This window comes from Coturnix japonica, chromosome 4 (genome assembly GCF_054131305.1).
Source record: "Coturnix japonica strain WE chromosome 4, WE-NBRP24, whole genome shotgun sequence".
NCBI classification, from domain to species: Eukaryota; Metazoa; Chordata; class Aves; order Galliformes; family Phasianidae; genus Coturnix; species Coturnix japonica.
Window position 1 is genome coordinate 21365503 of NC_140666.1, and position 21366 is coordinate 21386868.

The 21366-nt window shown below is 42.0% G+C and overlaps 2 protein-coding genes across 18 annotated transcripts in view; one reads left to right on the top strand and one right to left on the bottom strand.

The window, feature by feature from the left end:
- The window catches only part of TMEM164 (transmembrane protein 164), an 86485-nt gene that overhangs the window by 44108 nt on the left and 21011 nt on the right, over positions 1 to 21366 (bottom strand). The gene's annotated exons all lie outside the window — the stretch shown is intronic.
- Positions 5678 to 21366, top strand: part of ACSL4 (acyl-CoA synthetase long chain family member 4) — a 32578-nt gene continuing 16889 nt past the window's right edge. For 6 of the 17 annotated variants that reach the window (XM_015860454.3, XM_085546206.1, XM_015860457.3 and 3 more), the window contains exon 1: positions 5678 to 5830. The gene's annotated coding sequence lies outside the window, so the exon portion shown is untranslated. Of the gene's footprint in view, positions 5831 to 8723; positions 8820 to 15125; positions 15186 to 21366 lie in introns of those variants that run through there. The other 11 variants (XM_085546199.1, XM_085546201.1, XM_085546204.1 and 8 more) reach the window with 3 other exon arrangements.

Here is a 21366-nt window from a genome sequence, read left to right on the forward strand (position 1 = left end):
TGTATAAATGAAGCATATTCTGTTTAACTTCTCATACATCATGTTATTTATACTAAAGATTACATAAAACATACACATGTGCATACTATATTATTTTATATTATTTGTATACTATATTTATTTTATAAATGGAAACAGGTCAGTTATGACCTGAAGATTCTGGCAGTGAAGCTACCATGCAAAAGAAATGTTGACTCATTGACTGGAAAGTGCTATTAAGAATACAGGAAATTGTTACTCCAGCATCTTTATCCATGTAAGCAAGAGCCCACTTGGATGAGTAAGAGCCTCATCTGTGGAAGAGGAGAGGTAAAACTGCGTGAGGGCCACATTTTGTGGGTGGCTTTTAAAGTGTTTGGCAAAGATGACCAAGAAAATGAAATCATATTGTCTGTTATGGACTGATGGGAATCAGGGTTGATTGCAGGGATCAGTCAACCTGCAAAGAAGGTAGTTGCACTTGAAAATACAGGACTGAACGTTTTATTGCAAAGACAGAATGAAAAGATGACAGTTCCAACAAAACGCAGACATTTTGACAAGCGAGGTCAATGAGATTCTCCTATGCTTTCTATCTTGTAAATTATGGTGGGAAGGATGGAAGCTGCAAGGCTATCTTATAAGGACTCCCTCACAGGTTCAGGAACAAGCTGAAGCAGAAATGCTGGTGCTTGTTAGGGCAAACTGACAACTTGCTCTAAATTAGACAGGGTATGCAGAATAGTTTAAGACTGCAAGACTACCCAGCTTCTTTAAAGCATATGTAATACTAATGTCCTGGGGCTGTGAGTTTTGTATGTGGCTCCGTAATTGCATCCTCTGGGCACAGAAATCTCTCCAAACAAAAAGGGATCAGTTTGTTCTGATTTGTGTAAGGATATGACCAAATGTTCCAAGTAGCATTTACAGTCTGATTTCAAAGATCACATAAAGGAGCCCACAGTAAAAGAAAAAAATTACGAGACTTGTATAAATACATTGCAATATTTTTCACCAGAAACTCTCTTAGACATGAACTTACATGAATAATTAAAGGAGTTCAGTCTGCCAGTGCCGAGTACTAAAAGTATGTTCCTGTTTTTTGCTTTAAGAAATAGATCGTCTGATAAGAAAGAAAAGTACTATTTTATTTTAGTGTATGGTTACACTATTATTACATAGGGAGCCAGTTTTCTAAAATAAGTATTTCTCTGTGCATCAAAACCAGTTTTGGACACAAGACTATGTCTGACCTTCATGCAAATCTGCTGCTTTATATTTGTCCCCCAAACCTGCAGGAACAACTAAAAGTACATGAGCAACAAGTTGAGTAACTCTTATCTCATCACCGTTACTTCTCACATTACAAATTCCGAGAAATACGTGCACATGTAAGAACTACTTACATGGGAGTGCTGTAGAAGATACATTTTGTGCCTGACTATTACACAGTCTTCTGAAGTGGATTTGAAGTGGCAGTCAGTCCGCAGACACACACGAATAGGACTTGAGTATTTCTTTTCGTCACATCAGACTTTTATAAAAACAAAGCTCAGGTAACAAAATGAAATGAAGTTCAGGTGAATGGGTAGTTACCATTTTACTACATGGGTTCTAAATTTAAGGAGAGGAGAGAGAAAAAGGTATTGATTAGGAGGATGGCCTTGCTACTACTATCAAGACAAGCTTCTGCTTGTCATATAAGTGGACACATATAAGTGGAAACTCTGTTGAGGTCCAAAGACCTGAATTTTAGTGTTTGCTCTAATGAATACTCATAACAGTGGGGCTTTACAGTATTTTTTAATAAACTATACATGAAGACATGAAGACAACAGTGAAACTCCTTTCTCCTTTGATTGCTTCTCAGTGGTAGTGTAGATAAAAGCGCTGATTTGATTTATGTTTGTTAAATAAGGTGCCCACTTGGACAGCAGAATCCACACACACACACACAAATGTGACAGTGTGTGTTCCCACAGCTACAGCACGTTGAAGCATACAGGACAGTACATAAGGTCTCTGAAGTGCTGCAGATATTTAGGTCTCATTTCATTGCAGTTACCTTGGTCATACTGTGAGAGACTGTCTCCCTTGCTGCCTAAAAGGCAGATATTTATTTACTACCAGTCACTACCTCTGGAGGAAACAGTAGCTAAACTCTGCATGGCAATTAATGTGATGTTCTATAGAATACGTACGTTATGTCTGTTTCTGTTTCATGCAAGGAATATGGCTTAAAAACAAAGATTCAATTACGTAATGTAAGCACATATTCAATGTTTGCAAGTTGCTTGAAAGTTACATACATCAAGACTTCAGAATGAGGTCAGGTTTGTATAGAACAGAGTATCAAAAATGATAACAGTTTTTCAGTTCAGGAGACCCACTCACTTCCCACCTCTTCCCCAATAGCACGCTGTATGTTGGCTGCAGATAATAAAAAATAATCAATCCTTATGCAAACTATACAAATTGGTTATTTGACGGCAACTGCTATAAGCAGATTTGCATGTGGTTTGCCAGTCTGGTTTAATGTATAACAGTAAGAAGAGAATTGAACAAGCTTGAACAAAAAGTATCAAAGAAAAAATTAGATCAAAAGTGGGCCCCTTTTCTTGAAACACCACCCTGTATTTATAAAGCCATTTCCCAGTTACCACCTACTTGAAATTCCTCCTTGAAGTCAATGATCCTTTCTATCACGTTTGTTTGTCTGAATTCTATGTTGTTTGTGCTGTGTTTTCTTTTAAAGCCTAAGTCGGTGTGAAAAGAGCTAGAGTGAACAACGGGATATAACCCCTGTTAGAAGGAGATGACATAGAGATCAAACATGCTTCAGCTTTTGTTTTAATCACACACCCTAAGTTAATTAGCAGGAACACAACTAAAAACCTTTACTGGCCTAAGACAAAATCGAGACAACTTTCTTAGGAGCCCTGGCTACAAAATGCAAAGGAAGTTCATGTGCGAAATTCCTCTTGTTTTGATTCTGACTGTATGTTCCGTGAAGAAACACGATTGCATCAAAAGAAATACTTGATTTCACCAGTCACTGCTCCTAACATAAATAAACTGCCCACGAGTCCTCAAATACTGATTTCCTACTTAGATTAAAAGAGCCAACGTTATGCAATTCTCTTGCTGAAACAGGAATGAGGTGAGAAACTGTTGGCTATGTCAGAGGTTTCATCTCACTGTAGATGAAAAGCAGAGATCTTCTAGATTGGCTTTGTCTCTCTCCAGCATAACTTTCTCTTGCTTCTTTTTGACCTTGCTGGTAAGTGTGAAGAGTAGAGGTGGTACAAAGCAGTGACACTGCCTGGGAAGTTCTGTTACGCTGATAACACTTCACACAAATCATTGCTGGTTTTTAGCTACCAGGAGGAGACAAAGCAGTTGCGACAAGGGGAAAAAAAGAGCCCTTTCATTTATATTGGGTTTTAAAGATAGTGTGACATACTGTTATGTAAAGGCAATTTTTATTTTTGGTTGTACATTCCCAGAATATCTGCAGAGTAGTTTCAGCCCTCTCCTAATGACTGTAAGCTTCCTGACAACAGGTTTGCTTTTCTTAGCTACCTTTTTGGAAGGCTTTGGAAGTATTCTGCTTATCCTCAGGGTATTGTTGGTCAACCCCAACTTAATGTTTATTTACAGAGAGCAAATAAACCTGTTTCTGATTTCCTTTCAGCAGAGGATGTTTGAAAGTTTTTGAAGAATTTGTTTAAAAGTAACTATTTCTTATGACAAATAAAAGGGCATCTGCTACATCAGGGAAACCAACTTAGCTGAAACTATCAGTTTGACTTATTTGTTTGCCCTTTTAAAAGCAAATAAAACTCCCAAGTCCTTGGTTGGACACTTAGATTATATCATCCTAAAGTCAGGCTCCTTGTAACTATTTTTGCCTGGTATAAGGTACCTTGCTGTGGTTTAACCCAGCAGGTGCCTGAGCACCACAGTCGTTCTCTCAGTCCCCCTTTCCCAGTGGGATGGGAAGAAAAATGGGGGGGAAAAAAAACCAGAAGCTGTGGGTTGAGATTAAATTACTTATTAAAATAGAATCTAGGAAAAGGTGCTGGGCTTTGACCATCTACAACAATCTGACTCACAGCTGCATCAGAATACCATCCTTTCTCATAACTACCTACAGGAAAGAGCAGTTCCCTCCTGGGTTATCTAAATATCCAGCCCACAGCAGAGGCAGCCATGTATCTCTGTGAGTAGGAAGGGCTCTTTGTCATCCTGCTTCAGGGACAGCTGCTAGCCCAGTCCTAATAAAACTGTCATCGGGCCCTTCAGGCACAGGAAAAGGTCAGAGGGAGAGGAATGTGGAGGACATACCTCCTGTTTAACAGGGCCACTGAGGGAGTTAAAAAGGCAGGACTGGGGAGGGCAGAGTACTAGGATCAAAGGCTTAGAAATCATTCAAGGGATGGATGTTTTCTTGAGCATGGGAGACATGGGCACTGAACCTGAATGTCACTCAGCAGGGCTCTGCTTGACAACATGAGCAGATACCAGGAATCCCCACTGACCTTCTCCCTGTGGCACACAAGCCTGGTTCGCCCAGGGCCAAGATGAGGTGTCTGAGGTCCTATGCCTGCTGAGGTCTCCTTTTTGGCAGGGCATGAAGAAAGAGCTGCAGTCAATAGGAAGGCACAGCCCAGAGTGCTTGAAACTGATTGTTTAATGAGGGGTTCCTTCCTGAGAGGTTACTGGCCACTGCTGGGAGCAGCAACAACACAGTGTGGTCCGGGTTCTGACCTAGCACAGCCATCCTGGGGCTCTCAGCACAGACACAACATGCTTATTTGCCCACCATGTTTCTACCCACCTTCATTAAGTCAAAACCTAAGCTTATAGGAGGTATAAAATAGTTCACTTAGCGAGTCACACACAATGAAAAATAATGGGAGGACAGGCTAACACATCTGTTTTAGTTGGCTAAAAGAAAAAAGAAAGTTTGTAGCGTGTCTGTAAGTTTGTTTGCCTGACCTTCCCATAACGCAGAAAGTTTAGATCAAAAAATATCTGGTCTGCACGAAGCACATCTGCCCTGAGGCATCTTGCACAACCCTTCATTAGCCATGACCCGCCAATAAAGTAAACGATGAGGTTTGAAACAAATTGCAACTAAGTGAGAGCAGTGAGGCGCTGCCCCCAAAAAGCAGAGCAAAACCCACAGTCACTGCTCAGCCTCCACGCGAGGAAGTGATGCACTCTGTGCTTTTCTAAGAAGCACTGAACACAACACCCACACTGCACATTCTGCTGCTGCCTCAAGCTGCTGGCTCCTGCCAGGTGCCGTCTTTTATAGGAACAAGCACTTGTTACCAAACGCAGCCACTGCCAGCTTTTCCATCCCTCACACATCCCATCCCGCTCCATATGGGGTGAGGGAGGACCGTGCTGGCCTTCTGACGAGAGCATGGCATGTTTTCCCTTCTTAACATGTTCCCTTCTTAACACAGGGCCCTCGGCTCATCCTGGCGGTGTCCCAGCCCCAAATTTCGGCAGGACGAAGGTCTCGATGGCCCGGCCTCACAGAAGCGGGGCCCCGACCCGCGCTCCCCCCCCTTCCTCCGGGCGGCGCGTCAGCAAGGAGGAGGAGGGCTACACGGCTACACGGCGGCGCGGGGGCTCGCTCCTCCTCCTCCCGCTTCCCCTCGCCGAGCCTTCTCCCCTCCCTCCCGCTCTCAGCCATTTTAGCAGCCGGCCGAGCCGCGCTCTCCGCTATAGCAGCGCGGGGCCGGAGCCGGGTGGGCTGAGCTGAGGTGAGCGCACGCGGCGCAGCGTAACGGCCGGCGGGGCCCAGGTCGGGCCGCCCGCCAACCCGGGGAACGAGGTGAGGGGCGCCGGGCTGCGGGCTGACAGACATCGCGGGCTGACATCGGGGCTGCGGGGCTCGGCGCTGCCCCCCGCCTTCACACCGGGGGTGGGACCGCCTGGGAGGGGGCGGGCGGGTCAGCTGAGGTGAAGCGGGGGTTACGTGGGGTCAGAGCGCGGCGGCAGCTGCGGAGGGAAGCGCGGGGTGCTGGCTGCCCTGCGGGGCTATAGGGAACGGCCAGGGCCTGAGCGAGGCCGCCGGCTGCGTTATCTCCTCCCTCGCCCCCTTCCCCCCCCCCCCAAGCCGATGCAGAAAAGGGGTGGGCTCAGGATGTGGTCTGATGCTGATGTAGGACGCTCAGCAGTCCGGGCAAACGTGATTCGTGGCTGCGCACAGCGCGTGTTCCGTTTCATGGCATAGGAGCATCTACTAAAGGACGGCAATGAGGCGGCTAAGGGCTTCTGTTCTATCCCTGCTGGGGCTGAGCCCTGCCCGTAGCAGCCTGAAATCCCCGCCTGCCCCATGGGTTCGCTCCCTACCCATAGGGTGAGGGTGTGCAGAAGCCTGGTGATCATCAGGTTAAAGATATTATCTCGTTCTAACTTAGATTTTTTTCCTTTTGGACTGTTATAGCATAAAAATGCAAGCTCGGTATGCTTTGTCAATGAATATTAAAGACTAATTCGTATTTATAGCCTTGCCAATTCCCAGTGCTGAAACTGGCAAATAAAGCTGCAAGGAGCAATTAGAAACAGCTGATTCTCTGATATTTTTGGTCCTGCACTCGAGATGTCAGGATTTGTCATCACTCACTGACTGCACTAATTACAAGAGGGGATTATTTTTCTCTGCTAACGTGAAAAACCTTAATTTCTAAACAAGCAGATCCCCAAGCTGTTGATTCCCCTGAAACAAAACCCATCATTAAGAGTTCCCTAGTTATGGAAAAATAGGACTGGTTGTTTTTCACATTCTGGTTCATCTGAAGTTTGCCTTTAATACAACACTACAAAAGCCTTAATTATTCTCACACCAAAGTTATTCTAGTAACTATGCGTTTTTAGCATCCTTCTCATTTGATGCCCTTCACTGTGGTCATAAACTATGCCATTATTTAAATACACAGCGGATGAGGCAGGTTTCCTCCCCCCAGCCTCAGGGTGAATCCTGTGCTGACGTTCACGTGCTGGGTGCTGACAGGTTTGCATCTCATGGAAACTTGCCTTATCAGTAACACCGCACACAGTGCGCGCTGTGTGGGCAAATGGCAGCATTGCCCATTGTCTGAGCAACCCAACACTCAGCAGTGATGGTCAGTTCTCAGTGTAATAAGTTACCAGTGCTCCCCCTTTCTATCAAGAAAGCTATGCTGCAGCCCTTCTGTATAACCCTGGAACTGAGGACAATCATTAGATACAAACGTATTCCGAGTGATGTCAGGATCCACACCTGCTAAAACAGATGCACCCTATTGAACTGCTTTAACTGAAGCTGATACACAGGTGAGATATTTAAACAGTAGTATAAGCCAAGTAAACACGGGCAATCTATTGAAGTTAATCATTAATACAAAGGTAGTTATTGTGACCAAACTGCTCTCAGTGTGAACAGTGGGTGCTTGTTGGTCAGAAAAGTGTTTTTAAAAAGAAATTACTGAAGCTAAATAGAGTTGGAGTTAATAAGTAAGGGAAATATGCAATAAGTGTGTGGTCACTGATCTTTAGAGCATGGGTCTCATCAGGAGAAAGGGAAGTTTTCATCTCCCTGACTTTACAGCTTTGTTCCATCTGTTCATGTGTTGGGTTGTTACTTAGACGGTACGATGTCCAGATGTTCCTTTTAAAGGAAGACACACTGTTGAATTTCCCTGTATGGTACAGCAGCAGGGAACGACAACTGAGTCTTTGTTTCAATCACCTCGCACCTCCTCTCCCTGCAACATGAGCCACTGTCACCTTTCCTTCTGCAAGGCCCCAGGGAAATGGACAGGTCCTAAGGGGAAATTTAAAGGGATGCATTTCATAGCATCATTTGAGTTGAAAGGGACCTCTACAGGTCACCTGGCCCAACTCCCCTGAACAGGGGCATCTGCGGACATCTCCTTTTTTGGTAGAATATGCTTTACTGCAGACAGGAGTTATTAATGCTTTCTTATTGCTTTTCTTTGTTTTTCCATTTTCAGAGGAAAAGGAAGCTAGGCTTATCCGTAATTCACTGGCAGCAATAGCTGTGTGTTTCCTCAAAATCTTGAGCTCTGTGAGCGGGCATGTGAAAATGAAAGCCCAGCACAGCACTAATTTCTTCTGTGGCCGCTTGCTCACAGGCCAACTTGGGTCACACTGAAACCTACACACTTGAAGTGGCGTGACAGGTTTCTCCCTTTTGCTTCTTCGGAGCTGGGCCCTTTCTTACTGGTTGCTTTCTGCATTCTGGGGGCTGACTCTCCCAGGTGGCTCTCAGACAGTCAGGACATGCTGGAGCCATGAGGAGCTTTCACAGGTTTTATGTGAAGCCAAACTGAAAGACACTTAGAGAATAAGGCTCGCATTGTAAAGAGGAAGGCTGTCTGTTTGCCAGGATTGCTCTGGAGATGTGGTTTCAGTTTTCTTTTTCACAATAGATACTTAATGTGATCTGCATTGACCTGCTCAGCCAAGATCAACAAAAGTAATGGACTGAACCTAAATAACCTACAGCAGATGTTCTTTCCCTTCTTCTCGGAGCTATCAGTTTCTACCTAATACTTCACTGCAATATTGATTGCAAGATATGGCTTTAATCATATGCCAGATGAGTGTAACATGATTTACCTGACCATATGGGTGATGCAGAGGTTAGGAATGGGTGGGGGTGGCGATTCCTTGTGTTGATGTTATTGCCCTAAATAGGAATCCCTCCCACTCTGCAGGCTGCTGTGGTCATTCACTGCCACAGCTCTTAGCAGCTCTGGAGCCAAGACTGAAGTTGGTGCTGGCTTGAACCTGAACTTCTGCAAAGGTTAAATTTGGTGAGGAATGTGTGAGAGAGGCACGTTGGCACAGTTTGCCAGGGTGTTATTTTACATGTTAAGCTGATGCTAATGATGGTAGAAACCTCTGAGGGACAATGAGCCATTTTTAAGCATGGAAACTGGACTGCACAGTCTTTCTTTGGAAATAGAGGAGCTGTATAAGGAAATGTGGTTGTGGGCATGGAGTTAAGGGGGGAAATGCTTTCATGTAGCCAACATGTTGCCTGAATGATGATTTACTTTTTGTGTGTGAGTTGTTTATGATGGGAGTAAGGGTGGAACTTACGATGCTGTGGCATCACAAAGTTAGCATCTGTTACATTTGCTTTGCTTGTCGATTAATAGCTCTGTAAGGTGAAGGACATAAGAAACTGCTTCCCTCTTTGCTTCAGATAGAGCTGAGGACTTAGGCTTTGTGTTGAAATCAAGAAGTACTTTTTGCCTCAGTAAAGTGTTTTACAAGGAATCCTAGTGCTGATGATAGATCTTAGTGCAATTAATATCAAATCATTGGATGTTGTGCAGCTGGGAGATTGCTGGGCTTCCAAGGGGATATCTTTATCTCCAAGGTGGTGGTACAACAATCCACCAATGACTACAGACTTTACTAATGAAATACCTCCAAATTAATATTGTAATTATTCTGATGTTTTCCTTTTTAACACCGCTTATTGTAGGAAATAAGATAGCAAGTGAATAATGCACTTTACAGAAATGCCCGTGTTCAGAAGACTCCTTCAACATGTATTCAGATTTATAACAAATAGCTGCTAATGACATTTTTAGACTTAGTCATTGTGTTTTCCTTCTGTAGAAGCATGGACAACACATTAAAGAAAAGAAGTTGTTAATGTCCAGCTAATGGTTATATTTTGCAGAATTTCTTCTTAGATATGTACCACAGACGTGATTTATTATTAAAAGATACTTTCTTGATACTGTGCAACCCATTTTCAAGTGAAAACTGTATAGTACAGCATTCTCTGTCCTTGTTCCACTTAGCCAGGTGCCTTACCTAACTGTTCAGCATTCTAAATTTAAGTCACCCTTCTTAATATATGTGACTTTAATTCTAGGAGACACAACAGCAGACTCACATAGCAGGGAACAACATTTTTCTTTTCTCCTTTTAACCCACTGTTCTACACATTACAAGATAGAAGACGTATTCTGAACTGCAACTTAACGGAGCATTGTTCTGTGAGTGTAACTATTCAGTTTCAGCTGCATCTGACAGCTGAGTCAAGCTGTTAGTACCAAACTGTGTGTGTGTGGCAGGGTACACAGTTCTCGTGCTGGCTGTATGGGTCTATCTGGAGTAGCTCTAGGCATATCTTCCTGTTCTTGAAGATCCTAACGGAGAATGAATGGCATGCCAGAATCTGAAACAGGTACTTGAATTCTTAAAATAACAAGATACTTCAGTATAATAAGATTCTTCTGAACTACTTCCAGTGCTGGGGATAGATAATCTTAAGCATTGCAGCCTATGTGAAGAGGAGACAAAGAAGCTGCAGATTCTATTAATCACTCCTTTAATGCTATTTTTTCTGTTGAGCTATTTACTTTTGTAACAGAAGGAACAGAACATCCTGGGGAACAAGTGATTTCTCAGTGATATCCCCTGTGTAACTTCTTCATTTGCAGGCTCTTAGCTGGGCTTGACAGCAGGGCTGTATCCCATCCCTTCTACTCAGCTCCTCTGTCAGAAATGGAGAGCAGCACATCAAATAACTGAATGACTGCCCTGCCTGGTGACTGCCTCCTAAGCCTTCCTGAAGGCCTTGTTTGCACATATTCTGCTCATAGAAGAATATTAGCACAGAGAAGATCAGAATAAATTGCAAGTATGAAATTAAGTATGCAATTTCACAAAGAGAATTTCTTTGTTCAGTGCTGGTTGTTTATAATAAGCTGCTTTCTTTTCTGTTTCCCAATTCAGTCTCTTGGAAAAGAATGTAGGAGGAACTGCAGAAAACAAATAAATGGTTTCTGCAGAGCACACGTGTGCCCTAAGGCACTTCTTTTGTGGCTGTCAGAAAATCTTTGTTTCACAGGAAGAGCAACGCTGGCACCTGTTTGGTTTTCTCTTGAAGTCTGCTTGGGCAAGCACATTTTTCTTATCATCATTACACCTCATTAGCACAAATATTTTTACAGGTAGAAACAGAATATTGATACATCTAGTAGCTTTTCCAGTGATTATATCCCAGCTTGTCCTTTTCATGCTGCAGAGCCCCAGACCTCCTGGACATGTGCAGCCTGCTGTGGGCCCTGGAATGTCCCTGTTCTGCATGGGATTGCATGCCTGCTCAGAGCCATATCAGGCCACGGCATCAAGTGGGCACGCCTGTTGATTCCTGTCTTAGATGTTTTCTTACATTACCTACCGCTGGAGTGCATGACTTATGCTGCTTGGTTCAGCATAACGTGATGTACTTGAAACTAAAATCAATCTCGTGTTGATCTTTTAAAGTGAAAGCTAAAGGTGTGCAGTGGTTTTGAAAACAGAGCAACTTGTTGACTTTACATCCAGCTTATCTGGGTCAACAGCAAACCTTGTATAAGACAGTGTTTGCTAAAATATGAACTTTCCCAAAATAGAAGATCATTTAGTTTGGTGTTTTTGTAGTCATTACTTATCTGGCCAGAAGTCTAACTCAATATCCTAAATAGATTCCTATTTTCTGAATGGTATTATTTGTGTTTCTGCATGCTAGAGCCACTGTACTACTTGAACCAGGAAACGTACTAAGAAAGCTGTGTATAGAGAAACACTGCATTGTAAACAAGGAGTTTTCATCTCCTAATGCTCTGCACACTGAGCGCTCACTGTCTGTCAGGTTAGGTTAGCGATCTACTTGAGCAGGTACTACAAAACATTAGGTCTAACTGTGAACACACTGCTGCACTTCAGTTCTATACATCTCTATGGCAGATGCTACATAGATCTGAGTCTTTCCAAGTCTAAACGAGTGCTGCCTACCAGCTGTACCGTTCAGCTGGTAGAGTTAGGGGAGCTGGAGTTGTGATATTTGCTGATAAGTGGGTGCAGGTGCCTTGCTGAAAAAAACAGTGCATTTTGATGTAGGTGCTCAGATCCACCAAAACACTTCACGTTGCCCAAGCCATCTGCCAGGCGCTCTGTTATCTCCTTCCCAGCAGTTACATATGCTGTCTTTTTTTTTTTAATTTTTAATTTTTAATTATTATTATTTTTAAGATACTGTTGTTTTCAGTTCACCTGAATGAAGTCGTAAATGACTCACTACGTAATCTACTTGCAACAAGCATTTTATCTAGGAAGCAGCCTGTGGAATATCACAGCTTCAGATATTCTAGGTAAGCTGGAAGCTGCATATCACTGCACACTGAATGTTGTTCATAGCAAAACCACAACAACTTCTGAATGAGGGCAGGTAGCTTAAATTCAGCTGCTCATTCTGTCCCATACAACCACACTGAATTAGGAAGACTGCTGACCTTCAATAAATAACATATTGAGCATATTAAACTTTTTTTTTTTTTTTTTTTTGGTATATTAAAATAACCTGTAATCAGTTTTAATAAGACTTTCTGTGCTTGCAAATGATTGATGATGGTTTTGTTGCTTTTTTTTTTGTTGTTGTTGTTGTTGTTTCTTTTTGGTGGCTTTTGTGCTTGCAGCAGGGAGGGGAAAGAGATAAGGGCTGCTTTTATAGTAAAGGTTAAAGTAGGTTGGTGCACCTGCATGCTTTTCTCTAACACAGTACTTCCATGAGCACAATAAGGTTGCAAGAGCAGCAGCTAGTGCTCCTGCATCTGGCCACGAGGGGCAGACAGAAAGGACAGAAAAAGTGGGTGAGAGCTGCTTGTTTCAGCAGTAGCTGTTTTATGCTTGTTTAACTTGCCTACAAAGCTACAGTATAAAGGTGCAAGTAATCCTGTGTCATCTAAACTAAACAGAGGTTGCCGCTTCCTCCTTTGTACTCATGTCTATCTGTCTGCATGAGGAGCTGCTTCAGGTAACTGACCTGACTTTAGAGTCACACGCAAGTGCCTGACTGCTAAATGTGCTGCCCAAGGGAACAGTTCCAATGAGCTCACAGTGGACAGGGGTTGAGATGGCTGCCGTGAACCCAAACGTGAAGACTCTGACAGAAAAGCAGCAGTTCATTGCCCTGTTTTCACTTCTCCGTTGGAAACTCTATTAAGCTGAAGTCATGTTTTTGTGAATCCAGTTATGTAATTTACCTCAACTGTGTATGTATCAGAATTGGCTTATGATACTTAAATGCTCGGATCCCTTTTCTGTTCTTAGCATGACACTTTTACATTCTGAAAACTTAACATGCTCAAAGAATCACAATATTGCGTGGGTCAAGCGTAGCTTTACAGTATTTTTCACAGCTTTGAAGGTTGCATTAAAAGAGAGCTAAGCCAAATCTGCAGCTAGTGGTAATGTCAAATGGCAGCCAAGAGATGTAACAATGTGGGGAGAGTAAAAAGGAAAAAGAAGCAAGAGAGTCTGTCCTGTGGTGCCCGTTGTCCTTTGCACCAAACATAGAAGCAGGAAATGAGCAGGAAGCAGTTTGTCTGTCCCTTGTAGCCCAATGGTTTGTTGTTTGGTACGTTACTTTACATAAAGACAGCTGCATGTACAACTGATTCCTGCTGTGTACTCGCACAGTGCAGTTCCCCACTTGCATGTAGGATAGTTGTTTCTGTGTCATTGTTAGCTAGATGTGTTTAATTTTCATGATGGAAATGGATTCTTTGTTTGTTCCATAAGCATGCAAATAGTTTTGCATTTCTATGAGCTCTGCTGTGTTTAAACAGCTCGGTCAGAAGCACTTTGGTTATGAAGTGCATCTGTGCGTTGAACAAGAGGATGGTGAGGCTAAGGTTGCTGTTTGTAATAACAGCACGGTGAGAAACTGGGAGTTGGAAAGGGTAGGAATGAGATGATGCCTTAGAACACCACAAAGCTCATATGAGTGCGTTACTTGACACCCCAGAGTTGTTGGTACTTGGTCTGTTTGTGGATTATACATTATCCTTGCTCTTCCAGTTCACATCAGAGAAGCTGTATAGGCCTTTCAGTATTTCACTGAAGCTTGGTCTTTAGAGCATCTTTTTCTTAGTAGCCTCCAAATAACAATAATTGATAGTTCTATAAAACTGAGCAGGAAAAAACCCAACGTACTAAGCAGCCTGGGAATTTTAGTCTAACATAAATGAAGATTAAAAACTTGTTCTAGGAAGCAGCTGGTCATGTTATGTGGATGCTCAAAGGTGCTTTGATGAATTATGACCACATACACAGAAGGTTATCTGATATACAGAAACAAACATAAAATTGTCTTCAGTAATAAAAAAGACAATCAGGTGGTGAGCAGTCTCAGTCTGTCTCCCCCCATCTGTCACTGTAAAAATACAGCAGCTACTCAGGTATAACCTACATTCACTTAAAATATCCTATTGTTTGGATATCAATCCTCATTCAGCATGGACCGAAACTTCTGGAAGGTATACATGGAAATGAGGTACCAACACAGCTTGTGTGTATGCCGTGCTATGTTATATTTTAGGAGTACTCTTAACTGTCTTAACATTTGTTTTGCTACATCTCTGAACTGGGATCTGTGCCCAGATATAAAGGGTGGCTAGACAGGGGTGATTTTATTCTCTGAAAGCCCACAGTGGATAAGGGCTGTGTTGGCTGTTCCTCTGAGTGAACAGTTCTGTTCTTCAGGCAGATAAAACAGTTTAATAGTTTTGCTACATATTATCTCCTAGTTTATAAATTTACTCTCAGCTAAAAAGCTGATAAATATTCCAGTAACATGGATAGTAGTATCCAGATTTACTTTTTAATAAGCTCATGAAAGGTAAACTTGAATCCTGGGCTACCAAAACGTTAATGCTGAGGCTATTAAAGGCTGTATAACAACATGATACTGGTTTCAATCAGGAGTAAATTTTGAAGCTTTTTGTCAGGCCTGGTGTTTGGCAGCAAGCTACACACTTCAAGTATCTGAAGGCCCTTAGTACATATAACTTAGGTGAAAATGTAGCACTTCAGAATGAGATCGTAATGAGTTCTCAGTGGTAACCTGTGATGTAAAGTACAAGATCAGCCTGTTCCATGTTTTCAAATAGCAGATACTATTTTGCAATTGTATAAACGAGAGTGCCAACAAACAGCTGACAAAGCTCGCATTACCAACCCAGAAAAAATGTTGGCTCAAATGGTCTGTTTAGATACGTCTATAACCTCAGAGATGCCCAGAATTTTCACTGTTTCATACTTTCCCTTTTCAGATTTTCATGAATTTATCTGCCCGCTTGTCTAGCAACATTCAAACTGCAGTTTCATTAAAGGTAAAGACCAAGTTGTTTTTTGTGTGCCAGTGAGTAGACTGATGGTAACAGGGGAACAGGCACTTAACTAACCAGAATCATGAAACACTGAACTTTGTCCAAGTATGAGAAACACAAAGCAGAGACTCTATTTTTGATGGAAAAAATATCCGAGTATTTCTTTGAGTATTTCTGCATTTGTTAGCAAATAAAACTGTTTTTGTTGCTAGCAGCAAATTGCTCACATTAAGGATTTTTCTCTCCCTTTTTCAGAACAAAAACATTCCTAAAAATAAGCTGAAATAGCTTAATAAGTCAAATATAATAAGTCAAATAAGTCAATAGCGCCAGTTTCCTCCTCTTGCTTCTTCAAAAATAAAGCCTCAGACTGTATTACTGTCCCTTTAGCTTAGGGCTGCACAAATAGTTTCTTACTTTTCAGTTGCTACTGTTACTCCTACTTGATTCTTTTTTAAAGTGCTCCAATTACCTAAATGTCAAGTCAGGCCATCAAGCCAGTTGACTTTTAGATTTGTGGTCTGTTGCAAATGGCAACTCAGACCCTTTTTACATCTACTGAGCCAGCAGGGCTTGAACAAGGTCTATCAGGAAGCTATGGAGCTGTGTTAGCACATGGCTGTCCCAGACTAACAAGTTACGCTGAGGGATAGAATGTACTAGTATAAACGGTGTGATCCTATGCACCTCCCTGGCAGAGCTGGCTTGCTCTGTTCTGTCTCTGTTCTGAGCACGTGGTGCTTGACCCAGTCCTGTAAGTATGTCCTCTGCTGAATCACAAAACTACTTGGATATTTTGGAATAAGAACATTCAAAGCTGTCTGCCTCTGAAACTGAACAGGTTGAACAGGCATGCTGATGTCTGTAAGATGTTACGATGCCTTTTAAGAGGTGACGTGTGTGTGTGACCAAGACTGTCAGGGTCTTCTTTCCTTTTTAATTTTATCGTTACATTTCCTTTCCCTAGGAATTGTGTTGGTTTCTGCCCTAATCTCCTGTCTTGGTATAAACTCTTGTGTTTGGAGCACTTCTGGATTTTTTTGTTGTTCTTGTGGTGGCTTCACATCGATTGAACAAAACAGTGTTCAGAGCTGCTAAGTCTAAAAAACTTGAACCTGCATATTACTTTATAAGATAAAATATACTGAAACGTGTTTGGTTATCAAGCAACTGTTACAATACAGTTATTCAGTAAGACTGCCTTTCTTGGTAGAAAACGCCACCACCAATGTCACACCTCTTGCTGACGTATAAAACCCACAACTTCTCTGACTAAATCGGTATATGTTCCATTTATTGTCTATGTACAGCTCATCGCCAGGCTACACCCCCAGATCTTCCATATATAAAAAATAGAGTTGCAAATAACATTATTAAAAGAAATGCACCCTAAAGATCTGTCTGTCACGAAGCACAGCATGGAAGCAGCAGAAAGCAAGTTCAGTAACAAAACAGAGGATAAAATGAGTAAAAAGTTACAGTGCAAAGCTCTGTCTTAGCTAAATCTTTCCCTGTGAATTCCAGCTGTGGATCTAGAGACAAAAGAAATGTAAATATGAGTCCAGGTATGTCTGATTGGGAAGTGATAGGATGGGTTCACCATGTGCCAAACAACAGACTATGCTAAAATTCTGCTAAAATTACCACCACGGTAAAATTCAACAGATGGAGAACACCACAGGATTTTCACTGAGAAATACTGTGCTTGTGCAGACCATTTTCATTAGAAGCAGAACTAGCTGCACAATGAGAATCAAATGCAAAATAGAGGCGGCTCATGCTTGAAACCTCAGGGGCTTCCATCTCAAAAGGCCATGGGTGGGAGCACTGTTCTTAAACCAGTTTTTAAGTGCACTCCCAGTCATCTGTGTATCAGAACATCTGCGTGGAGAGAGCTCCTTCAGATTGCAAATAAGCTACAGCCTGATTTCATGAAGTAATACAGAATGATGTGTAGAATCTCTGTCTTAAATTGCACAGCAGCTGTAGTCGGTGAGACGTTCAGAAAGAATACAGCGTGTCAGGGTAACTACAGTGAAAAGAAGCTGTTGATGTGTGTAGTTGTTTATGGGTTTCAGTGGGGTGTGGGAGGTTCATTTCCCTGGAATCCTTTACTAGGGCATTGAAGAGAGGATTATGATCTGTCCTTACGCTGCAGGTTTGGCTGCCAGACTGGACTTGAGTTCATGCTCTTTGGCATTTTAATGTTTGAGTTGCTCCATTCACAAAAAAGGTTATTATAGAGCAATGCTGATCTACTTCAGGAAATGGAAGAAGTAGCTGTCAACAACCAGCTTGCTCTGTTCACATCACTAAGCTTTTGTCAAGCAAATGTATCAGCAGAATCCTATTTAAAAAAAATAAAAAGATTCAGTATTCACTTTCTCCTGACTTCTGTTCTCACACAGAAATAGATTCATACATAGAAATAGATTCATACTTCTACTGTACTTTGTATTGGTAAATGCTGCTTTACTTGATATATTTCTAGTACTCTGTCACAGGAACACATATGATTTCTTACAGGTTGTGCTGCACAGGTGTTAGCTAATGTACCAAATGTGGGGCCACGAAACAAGCATTAATATTTAATCTATGTAGCAGTAGCAATATCAATAATGATTTTTTTTTCTGTTGAAAATAAGATAGTAGCTAGAAAGTACAAATGTAACTTGTGTTTCCGCAGTAACACCCCATCACACATGTATTACTATTGCAGAAACAAGAACACTACATCTGACTTTGAAGACTTTAACATGCCATATATTGCTTACAGTATGTCCTGAAAATACAGTGAAACTCAGTTCTTAATTTTTCCTTATTAAAAAAAAAAAAACAAAAAAAAAAAAATCCAAAACAGCTCTGAGTGAATTCTCACATTGCCGAGGGTGGGAGCAATGGGAGACAAGAGCAAACTCAGACCTGCCCTTCAGTGTTGAGTGAGGGGACCTGGCTGCGTAGTTCCAGGAGTTACCTGAAGGAAGTGACTTGTGGGAGCGCGGCTGGTCCCTTTTGGTGCCAAGTAAAACAGCTTGACTTAATAGCGTACCTGTTTTCTGATAGCCCTGTTCCATACAGAACAATGGGAATGTCATCAAGTGCAGCGTGGAGTTGCACTTATGTTGTGCTTTGGCACTGTCTTACTTTTCCCTTTGCCAGCCCAAGTGTCTTTCTTTGGCCTGTGGTCAGCATCTTCAGTCATATTTTCAAGTTAGATAACAGCCCTTTATATTGGTGGGTCTCAAACAGATCTGATCTTCTAGACCATGTGATCTAACAATTTTAGGACAATCCACTACTTCTGTGCTTTTGCAAAGCAATCTACAGCTGTAAAAAAACCCCAAAGATGAATTGCTCTAGTTGGGTCCTTGGAGCCATGTAAGTCACAGCCTTAGTATTGCAAAATGACGGTGTAGCAAAGCACAGACTCAGAACTGGCTGCTCTGTTCATCCTTGTTACATCACGCAGGAAGGAGATTATCAATTTCTAATCAGCTGTTTATTTAGCTTTTGGAGAACTTGTATTGCCACACATCCTCTGAAATATGTCCTTGGTTGTACCACTGGCCTTTCTGTGTGCTCGTTATCAGAAGCTGGGTGAAATGCTACCATTGCACAGCTCTGCTGCTGAAACACAGGAGTACGAGTAACATTTGCCATCACGCCTCATGAGTTTGGGTGTACCTTCAGATGTTTGTCAGGCTGAAGTGCTTCTTTAGAAGTACGGGGCGTGTGCTTTCATTTTTGTTTCTAATTTTTGTACCCTTCAGACAGTGTATTTTGTAGATGTTAGAGGAGTTTTGAGGTAACGTCAGTACTTTTTGAGTGTTTACTGTTTTCCATCCTCTTCTGAAATACCAATTGTTTGAGACCCACCAATATGAAGGGCTATTTTCCACATTGTCTGTAAGCTTTTCTCCAGAACCTCCAGGCAAAAACACAAAGCCAGCAAGCCATACCACGTTCATTTCCTTTGGCAAGAACACCAGCAAAACAAAAGGTTGCCTTTCCATTCCTTTGCCACAAGTAAACAAACAAACACTTTAACTTCAGTTAAATTGAATGCTGGCATACACAATACAGTAGTATATAAAGTGGACTGACTCAAAGCCTCATATGCTGGAGGCTTGTGGTCAGATTACAGCATGACCAGTACAGGCTGAGTGCATGAGCGTAAGGGAGGAAGTGTTGGAGTGAATGAGCCCAAAGTATTTACAGTACAGCTTCTGGGTAGAATTTAATGAGGCAGAAGGAACAGAGGTGGGCCTAGAGGAAATACTTTCCTAATTCAGTGTGTGCTCAGTGGACAGTTCTCAGTTGTGAAATCATGTCTCAACCTTTTATGTTCTCTGCCTTTGGGGCACATAAACAGGTCTTATCCTTTCATTAAATATTTGCTTGCTGTCCTGTAAAGATTAGAAGAGACAGTTTCACACCACTCTGTTAGATAATTAGGAAATACAGGGTAAGCTCAGCTGCTCTGGCTTTCACTACAGTGATGCTGGAAGTTCTGCCAATAGATGGCTGACAACTGAACCAGACTGATTTTCATTTTTTTGGTTGATGTTAAGTGTACACACATTTTGAGGCATGAAAACAATAACCATTTTTTTTCTTGAAACTAAAAATAAATGTGATCTTTGCTTATTTACTAAGAAAATCACTGCATTCACTGCTTGTTTCTTATCCCAGGCAGCAGTAAGAGAAGCAAAACTTCCGAATACTACGCGTGCTTTTGCTATTTCAAATATGTCTCTCTGAAAGTAATGCCTCCTATTTATTTCCATGGAAACTACAAGAGATACAAACAGAACAACAACACCACTTGATAGAACAAATTCTCAGCTACAAAACACTGTTTTCCAACCCAGTCACCACCATTAGCTGTGCACATTTGCCAGCAATAAACCAATACCTGCATGCCATGCTCATTAAAGTCTGCACTAGTGGAGGTGCCTCCCTGTCACCACTGCTGCAATGCACCGCTCACCCCTCACTGTGCTCACACCCACTGTTTGGCCCCCATAAACATTCTACAAGTGTCGATGAATGGCAGTAGGTGCCATTTGTTCCATATGGAGGAATTCAGTTCCACCCCTTGGCTTCATCCTCACTTCCATGTCAGATGCCATGCTGTCACACTGCCCCTCTGTCACATGGCAACAAAACGTAATGGGAAATTGGTGGGAAGGTTCATCCTCTACTGCCCTCCCACCAACATCTGCCTCTGATGTCATGGACCAGCATCACAAAATAGCAGACACTACTTTCAGAGCAGCCCTTTGGAATGTATATATTTAAACAGGGACTCCAAAGTCACATCAGAATCCGCTCTAACTTTCCCCTCTCCCTAAGTTGTTTGGACATAGGTACTTATATTTACACTATAAAGACAAAGCAAGAGCTCTTGAAAACTCTCAGACTTGGAGCTACAGTTGCATTTATGGAGCACAGAATTACATCAGACACCTGCTGGCATTGCTCTGCAGCCTTCCTCTGCCTCCTGACGTACAAAACTATGCAAGAGGAAAATACGTAGAAACGTGCCTGTGAAAGGGAACAAAAATTGGACCTTGTGTCTATTTTTTCCACCATGAATAACTTGCAGTAAAATTGGCAGCGTTTGCTTTTTATAAAAAAAGAAAAACAACACCAATATGATGTAAACACTGAATCATTTCCCTTCGTTTTTCTTACTTCAACCTTTCTAACTCCAAAAAAGTCCAAAGATTCTTAAGGCTCTTACTTGGAAACATTCCCTCCTGTGTGTGTGACATGGGGATGTACAGAATATCAAAAACTGTAGTGAGCTGCAGTAAGCACTGCTTGTTTGCTGTGCTCAGCTCGCTGCTTCATTCTGGCAATGCTGTATTTCTCAGGCTTTCTCTAGTTTCATTGTTTATATTGTATAGTCTCTGAGTTCCAATACTGGAATGAGAACTATGAAATATTGATTAAATTCCCTTCCAAAAATGGGTCGTAATTAATAACTGATGTGTTTATTCAGCTCAGTTTGCTTGGTTGGGGTGCTTTTTTTCCAGTGTGTGGAACTGCCTTTCCGCCTGTAAATGCTCGCTGTGCTTTCCAGAGTGCTTACATGTGCCTGAATGCTACAGACATTCCAGCAACAGTTATTATTTAGTCAAAATGGATGTTTTTGGAAAGGTTTTGGTTCTCCCTGAAA